Raw genomic sequence first — 21,850 nt, 5'->3', positions numbered from 1 at the left:
TTCAGGGGACACAGGTTCGAGCCCTGGCCCGGGAAGATCTCACATGCCACAGAACAAGTAAGCCCGTGCACCACAACTACTCAGTCTGCGCTCTAGAGCCCACGAGCCACAACTACTGAAGCCTGTGTGCCTACAGCTTGTGCTCCACAACAAGAGAAGCCACCACAAAGAGAAGGCTTCGTACCACAACGATGAGTAGCCCCCGCTTGCTGCAACTATAGAAAAGCCGCGGGCAGCAACGAAGAGCCAAAGCAGATTAAAAAAAAAAAATAAGTAGTAGGTTTCTCTTTTTTCCACACCCTCTGAAGCATTTCTTGTTTGTAGACATTGTGATGATGGCTATTCTGAGTGGTTCCAGGTGATACTTCTTTGTACATCTGATTTGCATTTGTCTAACATAAAGCAATGGTGAGTATCTTCAGATGTGCTTTTTTTTTTTTGAACAGTGTCAGTAAGATTTATCCCTTGAAAAAGGGTTATTGAAAGGTTGCCTTGTTTTGAAGTCTACTTCGATTACCTACCCCAAGACATTTTTTGAGGGCTGTTGTCATTTACAGCTCCCCAGGCATTGTGAATATGAAGTGCGTATAAGGTCCAGTTTTAGAATTGTTGTTATGGGAAACAGAAGGCGGCAGGATTTCTACTGTCCCTCTCTGGTTACTGACACAACCTTAGATGTAGGGCAAGTCCTGTTCTTGGGTATTAAATTAGAGTGGAATGTGCCTGACCAAACATGTAAGGGCTTCTGTCCCATTCCTTCTTCCCCCTTACCCTTCATCCCCCGAACAAGTATAAACCCCTGCAAAATCACCTGTTGAGGGTGCTGTCTTGTAGAGTGGGATGACCCTTACGAAGGAGTCAGGAGGTCGGAACCCAAACACCAGGATATGTTGAGAGCAGGTGATTTTCCAAATGTCATCCAGCCCAGAGAGTCCACCATCCTTTGGGTGTCAGAGGGTTGGTTTAGTAGTATGAGGGCACACTTAGATCTGGAGATAGTGATCCCATGCAGAGGGGACCAGGTACTACATGTTCAAGGGGGGCGAATTAGCTGGCATATCCTCCCGAGGTCCTCAGGCCCACAACAGTCCAGCCTTGGGACCAAATTGTGTCTGTGTCCAGGGATGTGACACTAGTACGTTCACTGCGACTAAACAAATTTAGTGATCATTTTTCTTTTCTTTAATTTAATTTTAAATTTATAATGGAGTATATAGTTGATTTATCATGTTGTGTTCATTTTTGTCATACACCAACATGATTCATTTATACAGAGATAACTATATATTCTTTTTAGAATTATTTTCCCATTGAGGTTACTAAAGGGTGTTGAGAAGAGCTCCAAGTGCTCTACAGCAGGTCCATGTTGATTACAAGTTTTCTCTCTGTAAATATGTATATACTAACTCCAACCTCATGATTTATGCCTCCAACACACCTTTCCAGTTTGGTAACCATAAGTTTGTGTTCTAAGTCTGGGACTCTGTTTCTGTGTTGTAAGATAGTACCTTTCTATCAATTTTTAGATTCCACCGATAAGTAATATCATATGATATTTTTCATTGCCTGATTTATGACACTTAGTATGAATGTATGTAGGTCCTTCTGAGTGGCCCTAAATGGCCTTATTTCATTCACTTCATGGCTGAGTAATATTCCATTGTACATATCTACCATAATTTCTTTATCCATTCTTCCTTCCAAGGACTTTTAGGTAGCTTCCGAGTAGAGGCTCTTGTAAACAGGGCTGCATACATTTTAGAGTGCCTGGGTCCTGTCAATTTACGTTTTTTCCAAGATACAGGCCCAGGAGTGGAAGCGCCATATGCTCTGAAGCTCTGGTTTTTAGATTTTTAAGGAATCACCACCCACTTCTCCAGAGTGGCTGTTAGCAATTTACATTCCCACCATCAGCTTGTCAGGGTTCCCTTTTCTCCACGCCCTGTCCTGCATTTCAGGTTTTACAGTTTGTGAGGTTGGCCATTCTGACTGGTGCGAAGTGATATCTCTTTGTAATATTAATTTACATTCCCCGCCTGTTTTGTTGGCCAAAAATGGAGTAAGGGTTTTTCCTGAATAGATTAAGGAATAACGCATACGGCCTCTTTGGCAAACTGCATCATTGGCGATGTTCAGCAGCTTTGCATGTGCTTTAATGACGAGTGCAAACTACCCCTTGAAATCCCTTTCCTGCAATTCTGCCTTGCTTACAAGGCCTTTACGAATACTTGGCTCAAGAAATGACTCCATTAGAGGTGTCAATTACAACCCTGCATGTTTGTGAATCGCAGTGCCCCTGAGCACCGGTTTTCAACTTGTTTAGGGAAGCAGACACAAAGGGGCAGGATTTCTACAGACCCATTCCAGTTACTGGGGCACCTGAAGGATAGGGAAATTCTTCTTCCAGGTAGGAAACTAGAGTAGCATATGCCTGTCCAAACATCTAAGGCTTGTGTCTCATTCCATCCCGCCATTCCCCTTCTTCACCGGAAAATTCCAAGCCGTGTAAAACCGGCTGTTGAGTGTGCTGCCTTCCCAAAGTGGGGAGACTCTAAGGAAAGGAGCTGGGGAACCCGAATACCAGGAGACGTGGAGATGAGGTGACTTTTCCAAACTCTTCCTGATCAGACGGTGTACCATCCTCTGGATGTGCCATGCATGTTTTAGCTGTAGGAAGGGTCCCCTGCACCTGGAGGTATGGGACCCATGGAATGGGGCCAGGCAGTATTACTCTAAAAGTGATGCATTTGCTGTCCCATCCTCACGAAGCCTCTCAGACCAACGAGTGTAGAGCCTTAGATCCCATCCAGCTCTGTGTCTACATATGGTCAGTCCAGGTTGCATCACAGCCCTTGAACAAATTTTGTAAGAATTTCTCTCTCTCTCACTGTCTTTATTTTGTTCTTGTTATTTAATTTTATAATGGGGTATAGCTGATTTTCAATACTGTGTTTCTTCCTGCTCTACATCTATCCACTTGATTCACTTAAAGAGAGACATCAATAAATTCTTTTACAGATTCTTACCGGTCTTATATATCCTTTTCTGGTGACAACAGGGTGCTGAGTCCAGCTCTTTGAGCTATAGAGTAGGTCCTGTCGAATACCTATTTTGTTTATGGAACCGTATCTGTGCTAATTTCAACCTCCTGGTTTATGCATCACCCCGCCCCACCTTTCTCCTTTAGCAGCCATAAGTGTGTTTTCTAAATGTGCGACTCCGTTTCTGTTTTGTAATTGCGTTCATGTGAAGGCATTTTTAGATACTATCTATAAGTGATACCTTATGATAAGTCTCTTTTTATGTCTGACTTATGTCACTTAGAATGATCGTACCTCACTCTCCACGAGTTGCTGCCACTGGCCTTATTTCATTGATTTAAATGCTGAGTAATATTCCATTGTACATAAGTACCACATTTTCTTTATCCACTTTTTCCTTCCAAGGACATGTAAGTTGTACCCAAATCGAGGCATTTCTAAACAGAGCAGCCCTAAACTTTGGGGTGCCTGTGTCTTGCTGATTTTTAGTTTTCCCAATTTATACGCCCATGAGTGGAAGTGCCCTATGCTCTCTAAGCTGAGTTTTTTAGATGTTTCAGGACACACCGTACACTTCTCCAGAGTGGCTGTTGGCCATTTACAGCCCGCCCATCAGCGTAGCAAGGCTCCCATTTCTCCATGGCCTGTCCTGCATTTCTGGTTTTGACACTTTATTCAGCATGGCCCTTTTGACCGATGGGAAGCGAGACTTCTTTGTAGCACTGATTTGCCTTTCCAGGTTGCTTGGTTGGCCAAATAGGGCGTATGCCTTTTTTCCTGAATATATTCAGGAAAAAACGCATACGCTCTATTTGGCCAAGGGCATCATTGTCGAGGTTTTGCCGCTTTTCCTGTGCTTTAAAGGCGATTCGAATCTACCTCCTGAAATCTGTTTCCTGCAATTCTGCCTTGCTTTCAAATCCTCTTCGTTGCCTTCCCTGAATATATTTGTGGACGAGAGTTATCATTTCTAACTCTGCAGGTTTGTGAATTGCAGTGCCCCTGAGCTCCATTTTTCAACTCGCTTTCTTGGGAGCTGGCCGCAAAAGCGCAGGATTGCTTCAGGCCCTATTCTGGCTCCGGGCGGCAGGCTGAGCCTGTGGTTAATTCTTCTTCCTGATGGGAAAATAGAGTGACCTGTGCCTGTCCCAACACCTAGAGCTAGTCTCTCATTGGTTTCCCCTCTTCCCGTTCATCCTCAGGACAAATTGCAACGTGTTCGGAACAGGAGGTGAAAGATGCTGATTCTCCAAGGAGGGAGATTGCTAGTAAAGCGGCTGGAATGGCGAACCGGAGCACAAGGAGATGAGAAATGAGGTGCGTTTTAGAAACCTTTCCCGATCACACGGTGTACCATCTTCTGGGTTTCTCATGCATGTTTTGATGTAGGAAGATGCCCTTGAACCTGGAGATTTGGGACCCATGCGATGGGTACCATGCCGTATTATTTTAAAGGTTCTGCGTTAGCTCACCCAACCTCACCAAACCACTCAGCCTCAAGAGTGTCCACCCTTATGTCTCAATCAGCTGTGGGTCTAGATTTGGTAAATCCAGGTGGCATCACAGATCCTGCACGAATTTTGGAAGCATTTCTCTCTCTTTCACTGTCTTTGTTTCACGGGTTTTTAAAAGTAATTGATTTTTATAATGGGGTTTAGCTGCTTTTCACTGCTGTGTTTATGCCGCTTTGCACCCACTTGACTCACTTACAGAGAGATATCAATACATAGGTTTTAAGATTCTTACTAGTCAGATATATTCTTGGGCGGTGAATAGGGGTTGTTGAGTCCAGTTCACTGAGCAAGGAGTAGGTCTTGTCTATTACATATTGGGTTTATGGAACGGTATCTGAGCTAATTTGAAACCCTTGTTTTATGCATCACCCCACCTCACCTTTCCCGTTAAGCAGCCATAGTGTGTTTTCTAAACGTGTGACTATGTTCTGTTTTGTAATTCAGTTCAAGGGTAGCGGTTTTTACATTCCCTCTATAAGTGATATCTTATGATAAGTGTCTTTTTCTGTGTGACTTATTTCACATAGAATCGTCGTAGCTAAATCCACTCATCATGCTGCTCCTAGCCTTATGACGTTGATTTCATGGCTGAGTGATATTCCATTGTACATAAGGACCACAACTTCTTTATCCATTCTTCTCTTTCCTGGGATATTTAAGGTGTAACCAAGTGGAGGTTCTTGTCAACAGAGCAGCCCTAAACTTTGCGGTGCCGGTGTCTTGCTGATTTTTAGTTTTCCCAATTTATACGCCCATGAGTGGAAGTGCCCTATGGTCTCGAAGCTGAGTTTTTTAGATGTTTCAGGACACACCGTACACTTCTCCAGAGTGGCTGTTGGCAATTTACAGCCCGCCCATCAGCGTAGCAAGGCTCCCATTTCTCCATGGCCTGTCCTGCATTTCTGGTTTTGACACTTTATTCAGCATGGCCCTTTTGACCGATGGGAAGCGAGACTTCTTTGTAGCGCTGATTTGCCTTTGCAGGTTGCTTGGTTGGCCAAAAAGGGCGTATGCGTTTTTTCCTGAATCTATTCAGGAAAAAACGCATACGCCCTTTTTGGCCAAGGGCATCATTGTCGAGGTTTTGCCGCTTTTCCTGTGCTTTAAAGGCGATTCGAATCTACCTCCTGAAATCTGTTTCCTGCAATTCTGCCTTGCTTTCAAATCCTCTTCGTTGCCTTCCCTCAATATATTTGTGGACGAGAGTTATCATTTCTAACTCTGCATGTTTGTGAATTGCAGTGCTCTTGAGCTCAATTTTTCAACTCGATTTCTTGGGAGCTGGCCGCAAAAGCGCAGGATTGCTTCAGGCTCTATTCTGGCTCCGGGGGGCAGGCTGAGCCTGTGGTTAGTTCTTCTTCCTGATGGGAAAATAGAGTGACCTGTGCCTGTCCCAACACTTAGAGCTAGTCTCTCATTGGCTCCCCCTCTTCCAGTTCATCCTCAGGACAAATTGCAACCTGTACGGAAAAGGAGGTTAAAGGTGCTGATTCTCCAAGGAGGGAGATTGCTAGTAAAGCGGCTGGAATGGCGAACCGGAGCACAAGGAGATGAGAAATGAGGTGCGTTTTAGAAACCTTTCCCGGTCACACGGTGTACCATCTTCTGGGTTTCTCGTGCATGTTTTCGATGTAGGAAGATGCCCTTGAACCTGGAGATTTGGGACCCATGGGATGGGTACCACGCCGTATTACTTTAAAGGGTCTGCGTTAGCTCACCCAACCTCACCAAACCTCTCAGCCCCAAGAGTGTCCACCCTTATGTCTCAATCAGCTGTGGGTCTAGATATGGTCAATCCAGGTGGCATCGCAGCCCCTGAACGAATTTTGTAAGAATTTCTCTCTCTTTCACTGTCTTTGTTTCACGGGATTTTAAAAGTAATTGATTTTTATAATAGGGTTTAGCTGCTTTGCACTGCTGTGTTTATGCCGCTTTACACCCACTTGACTCACTTACAGAGAGATATCAATACATAGGTTTTAAGATTCTTACTAGTCAGATATATTCTTGGGCGGTGAATAGGGGGCGTTGAGTCCAGTTCACTGAGCAAGGAGTAGGTCTTGTCTATTACATATTGGGTTTATGGAACGGTATCTGAGCTAATTTGAAACCCTTGTTTTATGCATCACCCCACCTCACCTTTCCCGTTAAGCAGCCATAGTGTGTTTTCTAAACGTGCGACTCTGTTCTGTTTTGTAATTCAGTTCAAGGGTAGCGGTTTTTACATTCCCTCTATAAGTGATAACTTATGATAAGTGTCTTTTTCTGTGTGACTTATTTCACTTAGAATCGTCGTACCTAAATCCACTCATCATGCTGCTCCTAGCCTTATGACGTTGATTTCATGGCTGAGTGATATTCCATTGTACATAAGGACCACAACTTCTTTATCCATTCTTCTCTTTCCTGGGATATTTAAGGTGTAACGAAGTGGAGGTTCTTGTCAACAGAGCAGCCCTAAACTTTGGGGTGCCTGTGTCTTGCTGATTTTTAGTTTTCCCAATTTATACGCCCATGAGTGGAAGTGCCCTATGCTCTCTAAGCTGATTTTTTTAGATGTTTCAGGACACACCGTACACTTCTCCAGAGTGGCTGTTGGCAATTTACAGCCCGCCCATCAGCGTAGCAAGGCTCCCATTTCTCCATGGCCTGTCCTGCATTTCTGGTTTTGACACTTTATTCAGCATGGCCCTTTTGACCGATGGGAAGCGAGACTTCTTTGTAGCGCTGATTTGCCTTTCCAGGTTGCTTGGTTGGCCAAAAAGGGCGTATGCGTTTTTTCCTGAATCTATTCAGGAAAAAACGCATACGCCCTTTTTGTCCACGGGCATCATTGTGGAGGTTTTGCCGCTTTTCCTGTGCTTTAAAGGCGATTCGAATCTACCTCCTGAAATCTGTTTCCTGCAATTCTGCCTTGCTTTCAAATCCTCTTCGTAGCCTTCCCTCCATATATTTGTGGACGAGAGTTATCATTTCTAACTCTGCAGGTTTGTGAATTGCAGTGCCCCTGAGCTCCATTTTTCAACTCGCTTTCTTGGGAGCTGGCCGCAAAAGCGCAGGATTGCTTCAGGCCCTATTCTGGCTCCGGGCGGCAGGCTGAGCCTGTGGTTAATTCTTCTTCCTGATGGGAAAATAGAGTGACCTGTGCCTGTCCCAACACCTAGAGCTAGTCTCTCATTGGTTCCCCCTCTTCCCGTTCATCCTCAGGACAAATTGCAACCTGTACGGAACAGGAGGTTAAAGGTGCTGATTCTCCCAGGAGGGAGATTGCTAGTAAAGCGGCTGGAATGGCGAACCGGAGCACAAGGAGATGAGAAATGAGGTGCGTTTTAGAAACCTTTCCCGGTCACACGGTGTACCATCTTCTGGGTTTCTCGTGCATGTTTTCGATGTAGGAAGATGCCCTTGAACCTGGAGATTTGGGACCCATGGGATGGGTACCACGCCGTATTACTTTACAGGGTCTGCGTTAGCTCACCCAACCTCACCAAACCTCTCAGCCCCAAGAGTGTCCACCCTTATGTCTCAATCAGCTGTGGGTCTAGATATGGTCAATCCAGGTGGCATCGCAGCCCCTGAACGAATTTTGTAAGAATTTCTCTCTCTTTCACTGTCTTTGTTTCACGGGTTTTTAAAAGTAATTGATTTTTATAATAGGGTTTAGCTGCTTTGCACTGCTGTGTTTATGCCGCTTTACACCCACTTGACTCACTTACAGAGAGATATCAATACATAGGTTTTAAGATTCTTACTAGTCAGATATATTCTTGGGCGGTGAATAGGGGGCGTTGAGTCCAGTTCACTGAGCAAGGAGTAGGTCTTGTCTATTACATATTGGGTTTATGGAACGGTATCTGAGCTAATTTGAAACCCTTGTTTTATGCATCACCCCACCTCACCTTTCCCGTTAAGCAGCCATAGTGTGTTTTCTAAACCTGCGACTCTGTTCTGTTTTGTAATTCAGTTCAAGGGTAGCGGTTTTTACATTCCCTCTGTAAGTGATATCTTATGATAAGTGTCTTTTTCTGTGTGACTTATTTCACTTAGAATCGTCGTACCTAAATCCACTCATCATGCTGCTCCTAGCCTTATGACGTTGATTTCATGGCTGAGTGATATTCCATTGTACATAAGGACCACAACTTCTTTTTTTTTTTTTTTTTTTAAACATCTTTATTGAAGTATAATTGCCTTACAATAGTGTGTTAGCTTCTGCTTTATAACAAAGTGAATCAGTTATACATATACAATATGTTCCCATTTCTCTTCCCTCTTGCATCTCCCTCCCTCCCACCCTCCCCATCCCACCACTCTAGGTGGTCACAAAGCACCAAGCTGATCTCCCTGTGCTATGCGGCTGCTTCCCACTAGCTATCTATTTTACATTTGGTAGTGTATATATGTCCATGACACTCTCTTACCCTGTCACATCTCACTCCACCCCCTCCCCATATCCTCAAGTCCATTCTCTAGTAGGTCTGTGTCTTTATTCCCGTCTTGCCACTAGGTTCTTCATGGCCTTTTTTTTTTTCCTTAGATTCCGTATATATGTGTTAGCATACTGTATTTGTTTTTCTCTTTCTGACTTACTTCACTCTGTATGACAGACTCTAACTCCATCCACCTCATTACAAATACCTCCATTTCATTTCTTTTTATGGCTGAGTAATATTCCATTGTATATATGTGCCACATCTTCTTTATCCATTCATCTGTCGATGGACATTTAGGTTGCTTCCAGGCCCTGGCTATTGTAAATAGAGCTGCAATGAACATTGTGGTACATGACTCTTTTTGACCTATGGTTTTCTCAGGGTATATGCCCAGTAGTGGGATTGCTGGGTCGTATGGTAGTTCTATTTGTAGTTTTTTAAGGAACCTCCATACTGTTCTCCATAGTGGCTGTATCAATTTACATTCCCACCAACAGTGCAAGAGTGTTCCCTTTCCTCCACATCCTCTCCAGCATTTATTGTTTCTAGATTTTTTGATGATGGCCATTCTGACCGGTGTGAGATGATATCTCATTGTAGTTTTGATTTGCATTTCTCTAATGATTAATGATGTTGAGCATTCTTTCATGTGTCTGTAGGCCATCTGTATATCTTCTTTGGAGAAATGTCTATTTAGGTCTTCTGCCCATTTTTGGATTGGGTTGTTCGTTTTTTTGTTATTGAGCTGCATGAGCTGCTTGTAAATCTTGGAGATTAATCCTTTGTCAGTTGCTTCATTTGCAAATATTTTCTCCCATTCTAAGGGTTGTCTTTTGGTCTTGTTTATGGTTTCCTTTGCTGTGCAAAAGCTTTTAAGTTTCATTAGGTCCCATTTGTTTATTTGTGTTCTTATTTCCATTTCTCTGGGAGCTGGGTCAAAAAGAATCTTGCTGTGATGTATGTCATAGAGTGTTCTGCCTATGTTTTCCTCTAAGAGTTTGATAGTGTCTGGCCTTACACTTAGGTCTTTAATCCATTTGGAGTTTATTTTTGTGCATGGTGTCAGGGAGTGTTCTAATTTCATACTTTTACATGTACCTGTCCAATTTTCCCAGCACCACTTATTGAAGAGGCTGTCTTTTCTCCACTGTATATGCTTGCCTCCTTTATCAAAGATAAGGTGACCATATGTGTGTGGGTTTATCTCTGGGCTTTCTATCCTGTTCCATTGGTCTATATTTCTGTTTTTGTGCCAGTACCAAACTGTCTTGATTACTGAAGCTTTGTAGTATAGTCTGAAGTCAGGGAGCCTGATTCCCCCAGCTCCATTTTTCGTTCTCAAGATTGCTTTGGCTATTCGGGGTCTTTTGTGTTTCCATACAAATTGTGAAATTTTTTGTTCTAGTTCTGTGAAAAATGCCAGTGGTAGTTTGATAGGAATTGCATTGAATCTGTAGATTGCTTTGGGTAGTAGAGTCATTTTCACAATGTTGATTCTTCCAATCCAGGAACATGGTATATCTCTCCATCTATTTGTATCATCTTTAATTTCTTTCATCAGTGTCTTATAATTTTCTGCATACAGGTCTTTTGTCTCCTTAGGTAGGTTTATTCCTAGCTATCTTATTCTTTTTGTTGCAATGGTAAACGGGAGTGTTTTCTTAATTTCACTTTCAGATTTTTCGTCATTAGTGTATAGAAATGCAAGCGATTTCTGTGCATTAATTTTGTATCCTGCTACTTTACCAAATTCATTGATTAGCTCTAGGAGTTTTCTGGTAGCCTCTTTAGGATTCTCTATGTATAGTATCATGTCATCTGCAAATAGTGACAGCTTTACTTCTTCTTTTCCGATTTGGATTCCTTTTATTTCTTTGTCTTCTCTGATTGCTGTGGCTAGGACTTCCAAAACTATGTTGAATAATAGTGGTGAGAGTGGGCAACCTTGTCTTGTTCCTGATCTTAGTGGAAATGGTTTCAGTTTTTCACCATTGAGGACAATGTTGGCTGTGGGTTTGTCATATATGGTCTTTATTATGTTGAGGAAAGTTCCCTCTATGCCTACTTTCTGCAGGGCTTTTATCATAAATGGGTGTTGAATTTTGTCGAAAGCTTTCTCTGCATCTATTGAGATGATCATATGGTTTTTCTCCTTCAATTTGTTAATATGGTGTATCACATTGATTGATTTGCGTATATTGAAGAATCCTTGCATTCCTGGGATAAACCCCACTTGATCATGGTATATGATCCTTTTAATGTGCTGTTGGATTCTGTTTGCTAGTATTTTGTTGAGGATTTTTGCATCTATGTTCATCAGTGATATTGGCCTGTAGTTTTCTTTCTTTGTGACATCTTTGTCTGGTTTTGGTATCAGGGTGATGGTGGCCTCGTAGAATGAGTTTGGGAGTGTTCCTCCCTCTGCAATATTTTGGAAGAGTTTGAGAAGGATAGGTGTTAGCTCTTCTCTAAATGTTTGATAGAATTCACCTGTGAAGCCATCTGGTCCTGGGCTTTTGTTTGTTGGAAGGTTTTTAATCACAGTTTCAATTTCAGTGCTTGTGATTGGTCTGTTCATATTTTCTATTTCTTCCTGGTTCAGTCTCGGCAGTTTGTGCATTTCTAAGAATCTGTCCATTTCTTCCAGGTTGTCCATTTTATTGGCATAGAGTTGCTTGTAGTAATCTCTCATGATCTTTTGTATTTCTGCAGTGTCAGTGGTTATTTCTCCTTTTTCATTTCTAATTCTATTGATCTGAGTCTTCTCCCTTTTTCTCTTGATGAGTCTGGCTAATGGTTTATCAATTTTGTTTATCTTCTCAAAGAACCAGCTTTTAGTTTTATTGATTTTTGCTATTGTTTCCTTCATTTCTTTTTCATTTATTTCTGACCTGATCTTTATAATTTCTTTCCTTCTGCTGGCTTTGGGGTTTTTTTGTTCTTCTTTCTGTAATTGCTTTAGGTGCAAGGTTAGGTTGTTTATTCGAGATGTTTCCTGTTTCTTGAGGTAGGCTTGTATTGCTATAAACTTCCCTCTTAGCACTGCTTTTGCTGCGTCCCATAGGTTTTGGGTCGTCGTATCTCCATTGTCATTTATTTCTAGGTATTTTTTGATTTCCCCTTTGATTTCTTCAGTAATCACTTCATTATTAAGTAATGTATTGTGTAGCCTCTATGTGTTTGTATATTTTACAGATCTTTTCCTGTAATTGATATCTAGTCTCATAGCGTTGTGGTCGGAAAAGATACTTGATACGATTTCAATTTTCTTAAATTTACCAAGGTTTGATTTGTGACCCAAGATATGATCTATCCTGGAGAATGTTCCATGAGCACTTGAGAAAAATGTGTATTCTGTTGTTTTTGGGTGGAATGTCCTATAAATATCAATTAAGTCCATCTTGTTTAATGTATCATTTAAAGCTTGTGTTTCCTTATTTATTTTCATTTTGGATGATCTGTCCATTGGTGAAAGTGGGGTGTTAAAGTCCCCTACTATGATTGTGTTGCTGTCGATTTCCCCTTTTATGGCTGTTAGTACTTGCCTTATGTATTGAGGTGCTCCTATGTTGGGTGCATAAATATTTACAATTGTTATACCTTCCTCTTGGATCGATCCCTTGATCATTATATAGTGTCCTTCTTTGTCTCTTGTAATAGTCTTTATTTTAAAGTCTATTTTGTCTGATATGAGAATTGCTACTCCAGCTTTCTTTTGATTTCCATTTGCATGGAATATCTTTTTCCATCCCCTCACTTTCAGTCTGTATGTGTCTCTAGGTCTGAAGTGGGTCTCTTGTAGACAGCATATATATGGGTCTTGTTTTTGTATCCATTCAGCCAGCCTGTGTCTTTTGGTGGGAGCATTTAATCCATTTACATTCAAGGTAATTATCGATATGTATGTTCCTATTCCCATTTTCTTAAATGTTTTGGGTTTGTTATTGTAGGTGTTTTCCTTCTCTTGTGTTTCTTGCCTAGAGAAGTTCCTTTAGCATTTGTTGTAAAGCTGGTTTGGTAGTGCTGAACTCTCTCAGCTTTTGCTTGTCTGTAAAGGTTTTAATTTCTCCATCACATTTGAATGAGATCCTTGCTGGGTAGAGTAATCTTGGTTGTAGGTTCTTCTCCTTCATCACTTTAAGTATATCCTGCCACTCCCTTCTGGCTTGCAGAGTTTCTGCTGAAAGATCAGATGTTAACCTTATGGGGATTCCCTTGTGTGTTATTTGTTTTTTTTCCCTTGCTGCCTTTAATATGTTTTCCTTATATTTAATTTTTGACAGTTTGATTAATATGTGTCTTGGCGTGTTTCTCCTTGGGTTTATCCTGTATGGGACTCTCTGTGCTTCCAGGACTTGATTAACTATTTCCTTTCCCATATTAGGGAAGTTTTCAACTATAATCTCTTCAAATATTTTCTCAGTCCCTTTCTTTTTCTCTTCTTCTTCTGGGACCCCTATAATTCGAATGTTGGTGCGTTTAATGCTGTCCCAGAGGTCTCTGAGACTGTCCTCAGTTCTTTTCATTCTTTTTTCTTTATCCTGCTCTGCAGTAGTTATTTCCACCATTTTATCTTCCAGGTCACTTATCCTTTCTTCTGCCTCAGTTATTCTGCTATTGATCCCATCTAGAGTATTTTTAATTTCATTTATTGTGTTTTTCATCATTGCTTGATTCCTCTTTAGTTCTTCTACGTCCTTGTTAAATGCTTCTTGCATTTTGTCTATTCTATTTCCAAGATTTTGGATCATCCTTACTATCATTATTCTGAATTCTTTTTCAGGTAGACTACCTATTTCCTCTTCATTTGTTAAGTCTAGTGTGTTTTGACCCTGCTCCTTCATCTGCTGTGTGTTTTTCTGTCGTCTCATTTTGCTTATCTTACTGTGTTTGGGGTCTCCTTATCACAGGTTGCAGGTTTGTAGTTCCCGTTGTTTTTGGTATCTGTCTCCAGTGGCTAAGGTTGGTTCAGTGGGTTGTGTAGGCTTCCTGGTGGAGGGAACTAGTGCCTGAGCTCTGGTGGATGAGGCTGGATCTTGTCTTTCTGGTGGGCACGTCCACGTCTGGTGGTGTATTTTGGGGTGTCTGTGGCCTTATTATGATTTTAGGCAGCCTCTCTGCTAATGGATGAGGCTGTGTTCCTGTCTTGCTAGTTGTTTGGCATAGGGTGTTCAGCACTGTAGCTTGCTGGTCATTGAGTGATGCTGGGTCTTGATGTTGAGATGGAGATCTCTGAGAGATTTTTGCCGTTTGGTATTACGTGGAGCTGGTAGGTCTCTTGTGGACCAGTGTCCTGAAGTTGGCTCTCCCACCTCCGAGGTACGGCCCTGATGCCTGGCTGAAGCACCAAGAGCCTTTCGTCCACACGGCTCAGAGTAAAAGGGAGAAAAAATAGAAAGAAAGAAAGGAAGGAAGGAAGGAAGGAAGGAAGGAAGGAAGGAGGAAGGAAGGAAGGAAGGAAGGAAAGAAAGAAAGAAAGAAAGAAAGAAAGAAAGAAAAGAAAGAAAGAAGCTATAATATAGTGAAGTAAAATAAAGCTATTGTAAAGCAAAGCTATACAGACAAAATCTACCCCAGAAGCATATACATATACACTCACAAAAAAAAAAAGGAAAAGGGGAAAAATTAATATATCCTGCTCCCAAAGTCCACCTCCTGAATTTGGGATGATTCGTTGTCTATTCAGGTATTCAACAGATGCAGGCACATCAAGTTGTTTGTGGAGTTTTAATCCGCTTCTTCTGAGGCTGCTGGGACAGATTTCCCCTCCTCTTCTCTGTTCGCACAGCTCCTGGGGATCAGCTTTGGATTTGGACCCGCCTCTGCGTGTAGGTCGCCTGAGGGCGTCTGTTCCCCGCCCAGACAGGACGGAGTTAAAGGAGCAGCTGCTTCGGGGACTCTGGCTCACCCAGGCCACGGGGAGGGAGGGGTACAGAGGAGGCGGGGCGAGCCTGCGGCGTCAGAGGCCGGCGTGACTTTGCAGCAGCCTGAGGCGCGCAGTGCGTTCTCCCGGGGGATGTTGTCCCTGGATCACGGGACGCTGGCAGTGGCGGGCTGCACGGGCTCCCGGGAGGGGCGGTGTGGAGAGTGACCTGTGCTCGCACACAGGCTTCTTGGAGGCGGCAGCAGCAGCCCCAGCGTCTCACGCCCGTCTCTGGGGTCCGCGCTGATAGCCGCGGCTCGTGCCAGTTTCTGGAGTTCGTTTAGGCGGCGCTCTGAATCCCCTCTCCTTGCGCGCCGCGAAACAAAGAGGCAAGAAAAAGTCTCTTGCCTCTTCGGCAGCTGCAGACTTTTTCCCGGTCTCCCTCCCAGCCAGCTGTGGTGCGCTAACCCCTTCAGGCTGTGTTCACGCCGCCAACCCCAGTCCTCTCCCTGCGATCCGACCGAAGCCCGAGCCTCCGCTCCCAACCCCGCCCGCCCCGGCGGGGGAGCAGACAAGCCTCTCGGGCTGGTGAGCGCTGCTCAGCGCCGAGCCTCTGTGCGGGAGTCTCTCCGTTTTTCCCTCTGCGCCCCTGTTGCTATGGGATCCGCGCTGTTAGCTGCGGCTCGCGCCCGTCTCTGAAGTTCGTTTAGGCGGCGCTCTGAATCCCCTCTCCTCGCGCACCAGGAAACAGGGAAGAAAAAGTCTCTTGCCTCTTCGGCAGCTGCAGACTTTTTCCCGGACTCCCTCCCGGCTAGCTGTGGTGCACTAACCCCTTCAGGCTGTGTTCACGCCGCCAATCCCAGTCCTCTCCCTGCGATCCGACCGCAGCCCGAGCCTCAGCTCCCAGCCCCGCCCGCCCCGGAGGCTGAGCAGACAAGCCTCTTGGGCTGGTGAGTGCTGCTCGGCGCCGAGCCTCCGTGCGGGAATCTCTCCGCTTTGCCCTCCACACCCCTGTGGCTGCGCTCTCCTCCGTGGCTCCGAAGCTTCCCCCCTCTGCCACCCGCAGTCTCTGCCCGCGAAGGGGCTCCTAGTGCGTGGAAATCTTTCCTCCTTCACAGCTCCCTCCCACTGGTGCAGGTGCCGTCCCTATTCTTTTGTCTCTGTTATTTCTTTTTTCTTTTGCCCTACCCAAGTACGGGGGGAGTTTCTTGCCTTTTGGGAGGTCTGACGTTTTCTGCCAGCGTTCAGTGGGTGTTCTGTAGGAGCAGTTCCACGTGTAGATGTATTTCTACTGTATCTGTGGGAAGGAAGGTGATCTCCGCGTCTTAAACTTCCGCCATCTTCTCTCCTCAGGACCACAACTTCTTTATCCATTCTTCTCTTTCCTGGGATGTTTAAGGTGTAACGAAGTGGAGGTTCTTGTCAACAGAGCAGCCCTAAACTTTGGGGTGCCTGTGTCTTGCTGATTTTTAGTTTTCCCAATTTATACGCCCATGAGTGGAAGTGCCCTATGCTCTCTAAGCTGAGTTTTTTAGATGTTTCAGGACACACCGTACACTTCTCCAGAGTGGCTGTTGGCAATTTACAGCCCGCCCATCAGCGTAGCAAGGCTCCCATTTCTCCATGGCCTGTCCCGCATTTCTGGTTTTGACACTTTATTCAGCATGGCCCTTTTGACCGATGGGAAGCGAGACTTCTTTGTAGCGCTGATTTGCCTTTCCAGGTTGCTTGGTTGGCCAAAAAGGGCGTATGCGTTTTTTCCTGAATATATTCAGGAAAAAACGCATACGCCCTTTTTGTCCAAGGGCATCATTGTGGAGGTTTTGCCGCTTTTCCTGTGCTTTAAAGGCGATTCGAATCTACCTCCTGAAATCGGTTTCCTGCAATTCTGCCTTGCTTTCAAATCCTCTTCGTAGCCTTCCCTCCATATATTTGTGGACGAGAGTTATCATTTCTAACTCTGCAGGTTTGTGAATTGCAGTGCCCCTGAGCTCCATTTTTCAACTCGCTTTCTTGGGAGCTGGCCGCAAAAGCGCAGGATTGCTTCAGGCCCTATTCTGGCTCCGGGCGGCAGGCTGAGCCTGTGGTTAATTCTGCTTCCTGATGGGAAAATAGAGAGACCTGTGCCTGTCCCAACACCTAGAGCTAGTCTCTCATTGGTTCCCCCTCTTCCCGTTCATCCTCAGGACAAATTGCAACGTGTACGGAACAGGAGGTTAAAGGTGCTGATTCTCCAAGGAGGGAGATTGCTAGTAAAGCGGCTGGAATGGCGAACCGGAGCACAAGGAGATGAGAAATGAGGTGCGTTTTAGAAACCTTTCCCGGTCACACGGTGTACCATCTTCTGGGTTTCTCGTGCATGTTTTCGATGTAGGAAGATGCCCTTGAACCTGGAGATTTGGGACCCATGGGATGGGTACCACGCCGTATTACTTTAAAGGGTCTGCGTTTGCTCACCCAACCTCACCAAACCTCTCAGCCCCAAGAGTGTCCACCCTTATGTCTCAGTCATCTGTGGGTCTAGATATGGTCAATCCAGGTGGCATCGCAGCCCCTGAACGAATTTTGTAAGAATTTCTCTCCCTTTCACTGTCTTTGTTTCACGGGTTTTTAAAAGTAATTGATTTTTATAATGGGGTTTAGCTGCTTTGCACTGCTGTGTTTATGCCGCTTTACACCCACTTGACTCACTTACAGAGAGATATCAATACATAGGTTTTAAGATTCTTACTAGTCAGATATATTCTTGGGCGGTGAATAGGGGGTGTTTAGTCCAGTTCACTGAGCAAGGAGTACGTCTTGTCTATTACATATTGGGTTTATGGAACGGTATCTGAGCTAATTTGAAACCCTTGTTTTATGCATCACCCCACCTCACCTTTCCCGTTAAGCAGCCATAGTGTGTTTTCTAAACATGCGACTCTGTTCTGTTTTGTAATTCACTTCAAGGGTAGCGGTTTTTACATTCCCTCTATAAGTGATATCGTATGATAAGTGTCTTTTTCTGTGTGACTTATTTCACTTAGAATCGTCGTACCTAAATCCACTCATCATGCTGCTCCTAGCCTTATGACGTTGATTTCATGGCTGAGTGATATTCCATTGTACATAAGGACCACAACTTCTTTATCCATTCTTCTCTTTCCTGGGATGTTTCAGGTGTAACGAAGTGGAGGTTCTTGTCAACAGAGCAGCCCTAAACTTTGGGGTGCCTGTGTCTTGCTGATTTTTAGTTTTCCCAATTTATACGCCCATGAGTGGAAGTGCCCTATGCTCTCTAAGCTGAGTTTTTTAGATGTTTCAGGACACACCGTTCACTTCTCCAGAGTGGCTGTTGGCCATTTACAGTCCGCCCATCAGTGTAGCAAGGCTCCCATTTCTCCATGGCCTGTCCTGCATTTCTGGTTTTGACCCTTTATTCAGCATGGCCCTTTTGACCGATGGGAAGCGAGACTTCTTTGTAGCGCTGATTTGCCTTTCCAGGTTGCTTGGTTGGCCAAAAAGGGCGTATGCGTTTTTTCCTGAATATATTCAGGAAAAAACGCATACGCCCTTTTTGGCCAAGGGCATCATTGTCGAGGTTTTGCCGCTTTTCCTGTGCTTTAAAGGCGATTCGAATCTACCTCCTGAAATCTGTTTCCTGCAATTCTTCCTTGCTTTAAAATCCTCTTCGTTGCCTTCCCTCAGTATATTTGTGGACGAGAGTTATCATTTCTAACTCTGCAGGTTTGTGAATTGCAGTGCCCCTGAGGTCCATTTTTCAACTCGCTTTCTTGGGAGCTGGCTGCAAAAGCGCAGGATTGCTTCAGGCCCTATTCTGGCTCCGGGCGGCAGGCTGATCCTGTGCTTGGTTCTTATTCCTGCTGGGAAAATAGAGTGACCTGTGCCTGTCCCAACACCTAGAGCTAGTCTCTCATTGGTTCCCCCTCTTCCCGTTCATCCTCAGGACAAATTGCAACGTGTACGGAACAGGAGGTTAAAGGTGCTGATTCTCCAAGGAGGGAGATTGCTAGTAAAGCGGCTGGAATGGCGAACCGGAGCACAAGGAGATGAGAAATGAGGTGCATTTTAGAAACCTTTCCCGATCACACGGTGTACCATCTTCTGGGTTTCTCATGCATGTTTTCGATGAAGGAAGATGGCCTTGAACCTGGAGATTTGGGACCCATGGGATGGGTACCACGCCGTAATACTTTAAAGGGTCTGCGTTAGCTCACCCAACCTCACCAAAACTCTCAGCCCCAAGAGTGTCCACCCTTATGGCTCAGTCAGCTGTGGGTCTAGATATGGTCAATCCAGGTGGCATCGCAGCCCCTGAACGAATTTTGTAAGAATTTCTCTCTCTTTCACTGTCTTTGTTTCACGGGTTTTTAAAAGTAATTGATTTTTATAATGGGGTTTAGCTGCTTTGCACTGCTGTGTTTATGCCGCTTTACACCCACTTGACTCACTTACAGAGAGATAGCAATACATAGGTTTTAAGATTCTTACTAGTCAAATATATTCTTGGGCGGTGAATAGGGGGTGTTGAGTCCAGTTCACTGAGCAAGGAGTAGGTCTTGTCTATTACATATTGGGTTTATGGAACGGTATCTGAGCTAATTTGAAACCCTTGTTTTATGCATCACCCCACCTCACCTTTCCCGTTAAGCAGCCATAGTGTGTTTTCTAAACGTGCGACTCTGTTCTGTTTTGTAATTCAGTTCAAGGGTAGCGGTTTTTACATTCCCTCTATAAGTGATATCTTATGATAAGTGTCTTTTTCTGTGTGACCTATTTCACTTAGAATCGTCGTACCTAAATCCACTCATCATGCTGCTCCTAGCCTTATGACGTTGATTTCATGGCTGAGTGATATTCCATTGTACATAAGGACCACAACTTCTTTATCCATTCTTCTCTTTCCTGGGATGTTTCAGGTGTAACGAAGTGGAGGTTTTTGTCAACAGAGCAGCCCTAAACTTTGGGGTGCCTGTGTCTTGCTGATTTTTAGTTTTCCCAGTTTATACGCCCATGAGTGGAAGTGCCCTATGCTCTCTAAGCTGAGTTTTTTAGATGTTTCAGGACACACCGTACACTTCTCCAGAGTGGCTGTTGGCCATTTACAGCCCACCCATCAGCGTAGCAAGGCTCCCATTTCTCCATGGCCTGTCCTGCATTTCTGGTTTTGACACTTTATTCAGCATGGCCCTTTTGACCGATGGGAAGCGAGACTTCTTTGTAGCTCTAATTTGCCTTTCCAGGTTGCTTGGTTGGCCAAAAAGGGCGTGTGCGTTTTTTCCTGAATATATTCAGGAAAAACCGCATACGCCCTTTTTGGCCAAGGGCATCATTGTCGAGGTTTTGCCGCTTTTCCTGTGCTTGAAAGGCGATTCGAATCTACCTCCTGAAATCTGTTTCCTGCAATTCTGCCTTGCTTTCAAATCCTCTTCGTTGCCTTCCCTCAATATATTTGTGGACGATAGTTATCATTTCTAATTCTGCAGGTTTGTGAATTGCAGTGCCCCTGAGGTCCATTTTTCAACTCGCTTTCTTGGGAGCTGGCTGCAAAAGCGCAGGATTGCTTCAGGCCCTATTCTGGCTCCGGGCGGCAGGCTGAGCCTGTGCTTGATTCTTCTTCCTGATGGGAAAATAGAGTGACCTGTGCCTGTCCCAACACCTAGAGCTAGTCTCTCATTGGTTCCCCCTCTTCCCGTTCATCCTCAGGACAAATTGCAACCTGTACGGAACAGGAGGTTAAAGGTGCTGATTCTCCAAGGAGGGAGATTGCTAGTAAAGCGGCTGGAATGGCGAACCGGAGCACAAGGAGATGAGAAATGAGGTGCGTTTTAGAAACCTTTCCCGATCACACGGTGTACCATCTTCTGGGTTTCTCATGCATGTTTTCAATGTAGGAAGATGCCCTTGCACCTGGAGATTTGGGACCCATGGGATGGGTGCCACGCCGTATTACTTTAAAGGGTCTGCGTTAGCTCACCCAACCTCACCAAACCTCTCAGCCCCAAGAGTGTCCACCCTTATGTCTCAGTCAGCTGTGGGCCTAGATATGGTCAATCCAGGTGGCATCGCAGCCCCTGAACGAATTTTGTAAGAATTTCTCTCTATTTCACTGTCTTTCTTTCACGGGTTTTTAAAAGTAATTGATTTTTATAATAATGGTTTAGCTGCTTTGCACTGCTGTGTTTAGGCCGCTTTACACCCACTTGACTCACTTACAGAGAGATAGCAATACATAGGTTTTAAGATTCTTACTAGTCAAATATATTCTTGGGCGGTGAATAGGGGGTGTTCAGTCCAGTAAACTGAGCAAGGAGTAGGTCTTGTCTATTACATATTGGGTTTATGGAACGGTATCTGAGCTAATTTGAAACCCTTGTTTTATGCATCACCCCACCTCTCCTTTCCCGTTAAGCAGCCATAGTGTGTTTTCTAAACGTGCGACTCTGTTCTGTTTTGTAATTCAGTTCAAGGGTAGCGGTTTTTACATTCCCTCTATAAGTGATATCTTATGATAAGTGTCTTTTTCTGTGTGACTTATTTCACTTAGAATCGTCGTACCTAAATCCACTCATCATGCTGCTCCTAGCCTTATGACGTTGATTTCATGGCTGAGTGATATTCCATTGTACATAAGGACCACAACTTCTTTATCCATTCTTCTCTTTCCTGGGATGTTTCAGGTGTAACGAAGTGGAGGTTCTTGTCAACAGAGCAGCCCTAAACTTTGGGGTGCCTGTGTCTTGCTGATTTTTAGTTTTCCCAATTTATACGCCCATGAGTGGAAGTGCCCTTTGCTCTCTAAGCTGAGTTTTTTAGATGTTTCAGGACACACCGTACACTTCTCCAGAGTGGCTGTTGGCAATTTACAGCCCGACCATCAGTGTAGCAAGGCTCCCATTTCTCCATGGCCTGTCCTGCATTTCTGGTTTTGACACTTTATTCAGCATGGCCCTTTTGACCGATGGGAAGCGAGACTTCTTTGTAGCGCTGATTTGCCTT

This window comes from Balaenoptera borealis (genome assembly GCF_965194805.1).
Source record: "Balaenoptera borealis genome assembly, chromosome: 10".
NCBI classification, from domain to species: domain Eukaryota; kingdom Metazoa; phylum Chordata; class Mammalia; order Artiodactyla; family Balaenopteridae; genus Balaenoptera; species Balaenoptera borealis.
The sequence above is the reverse complement of the archived record's forward strand: the minus strand, read 5'-3'. Positions refer to the sequence as shown.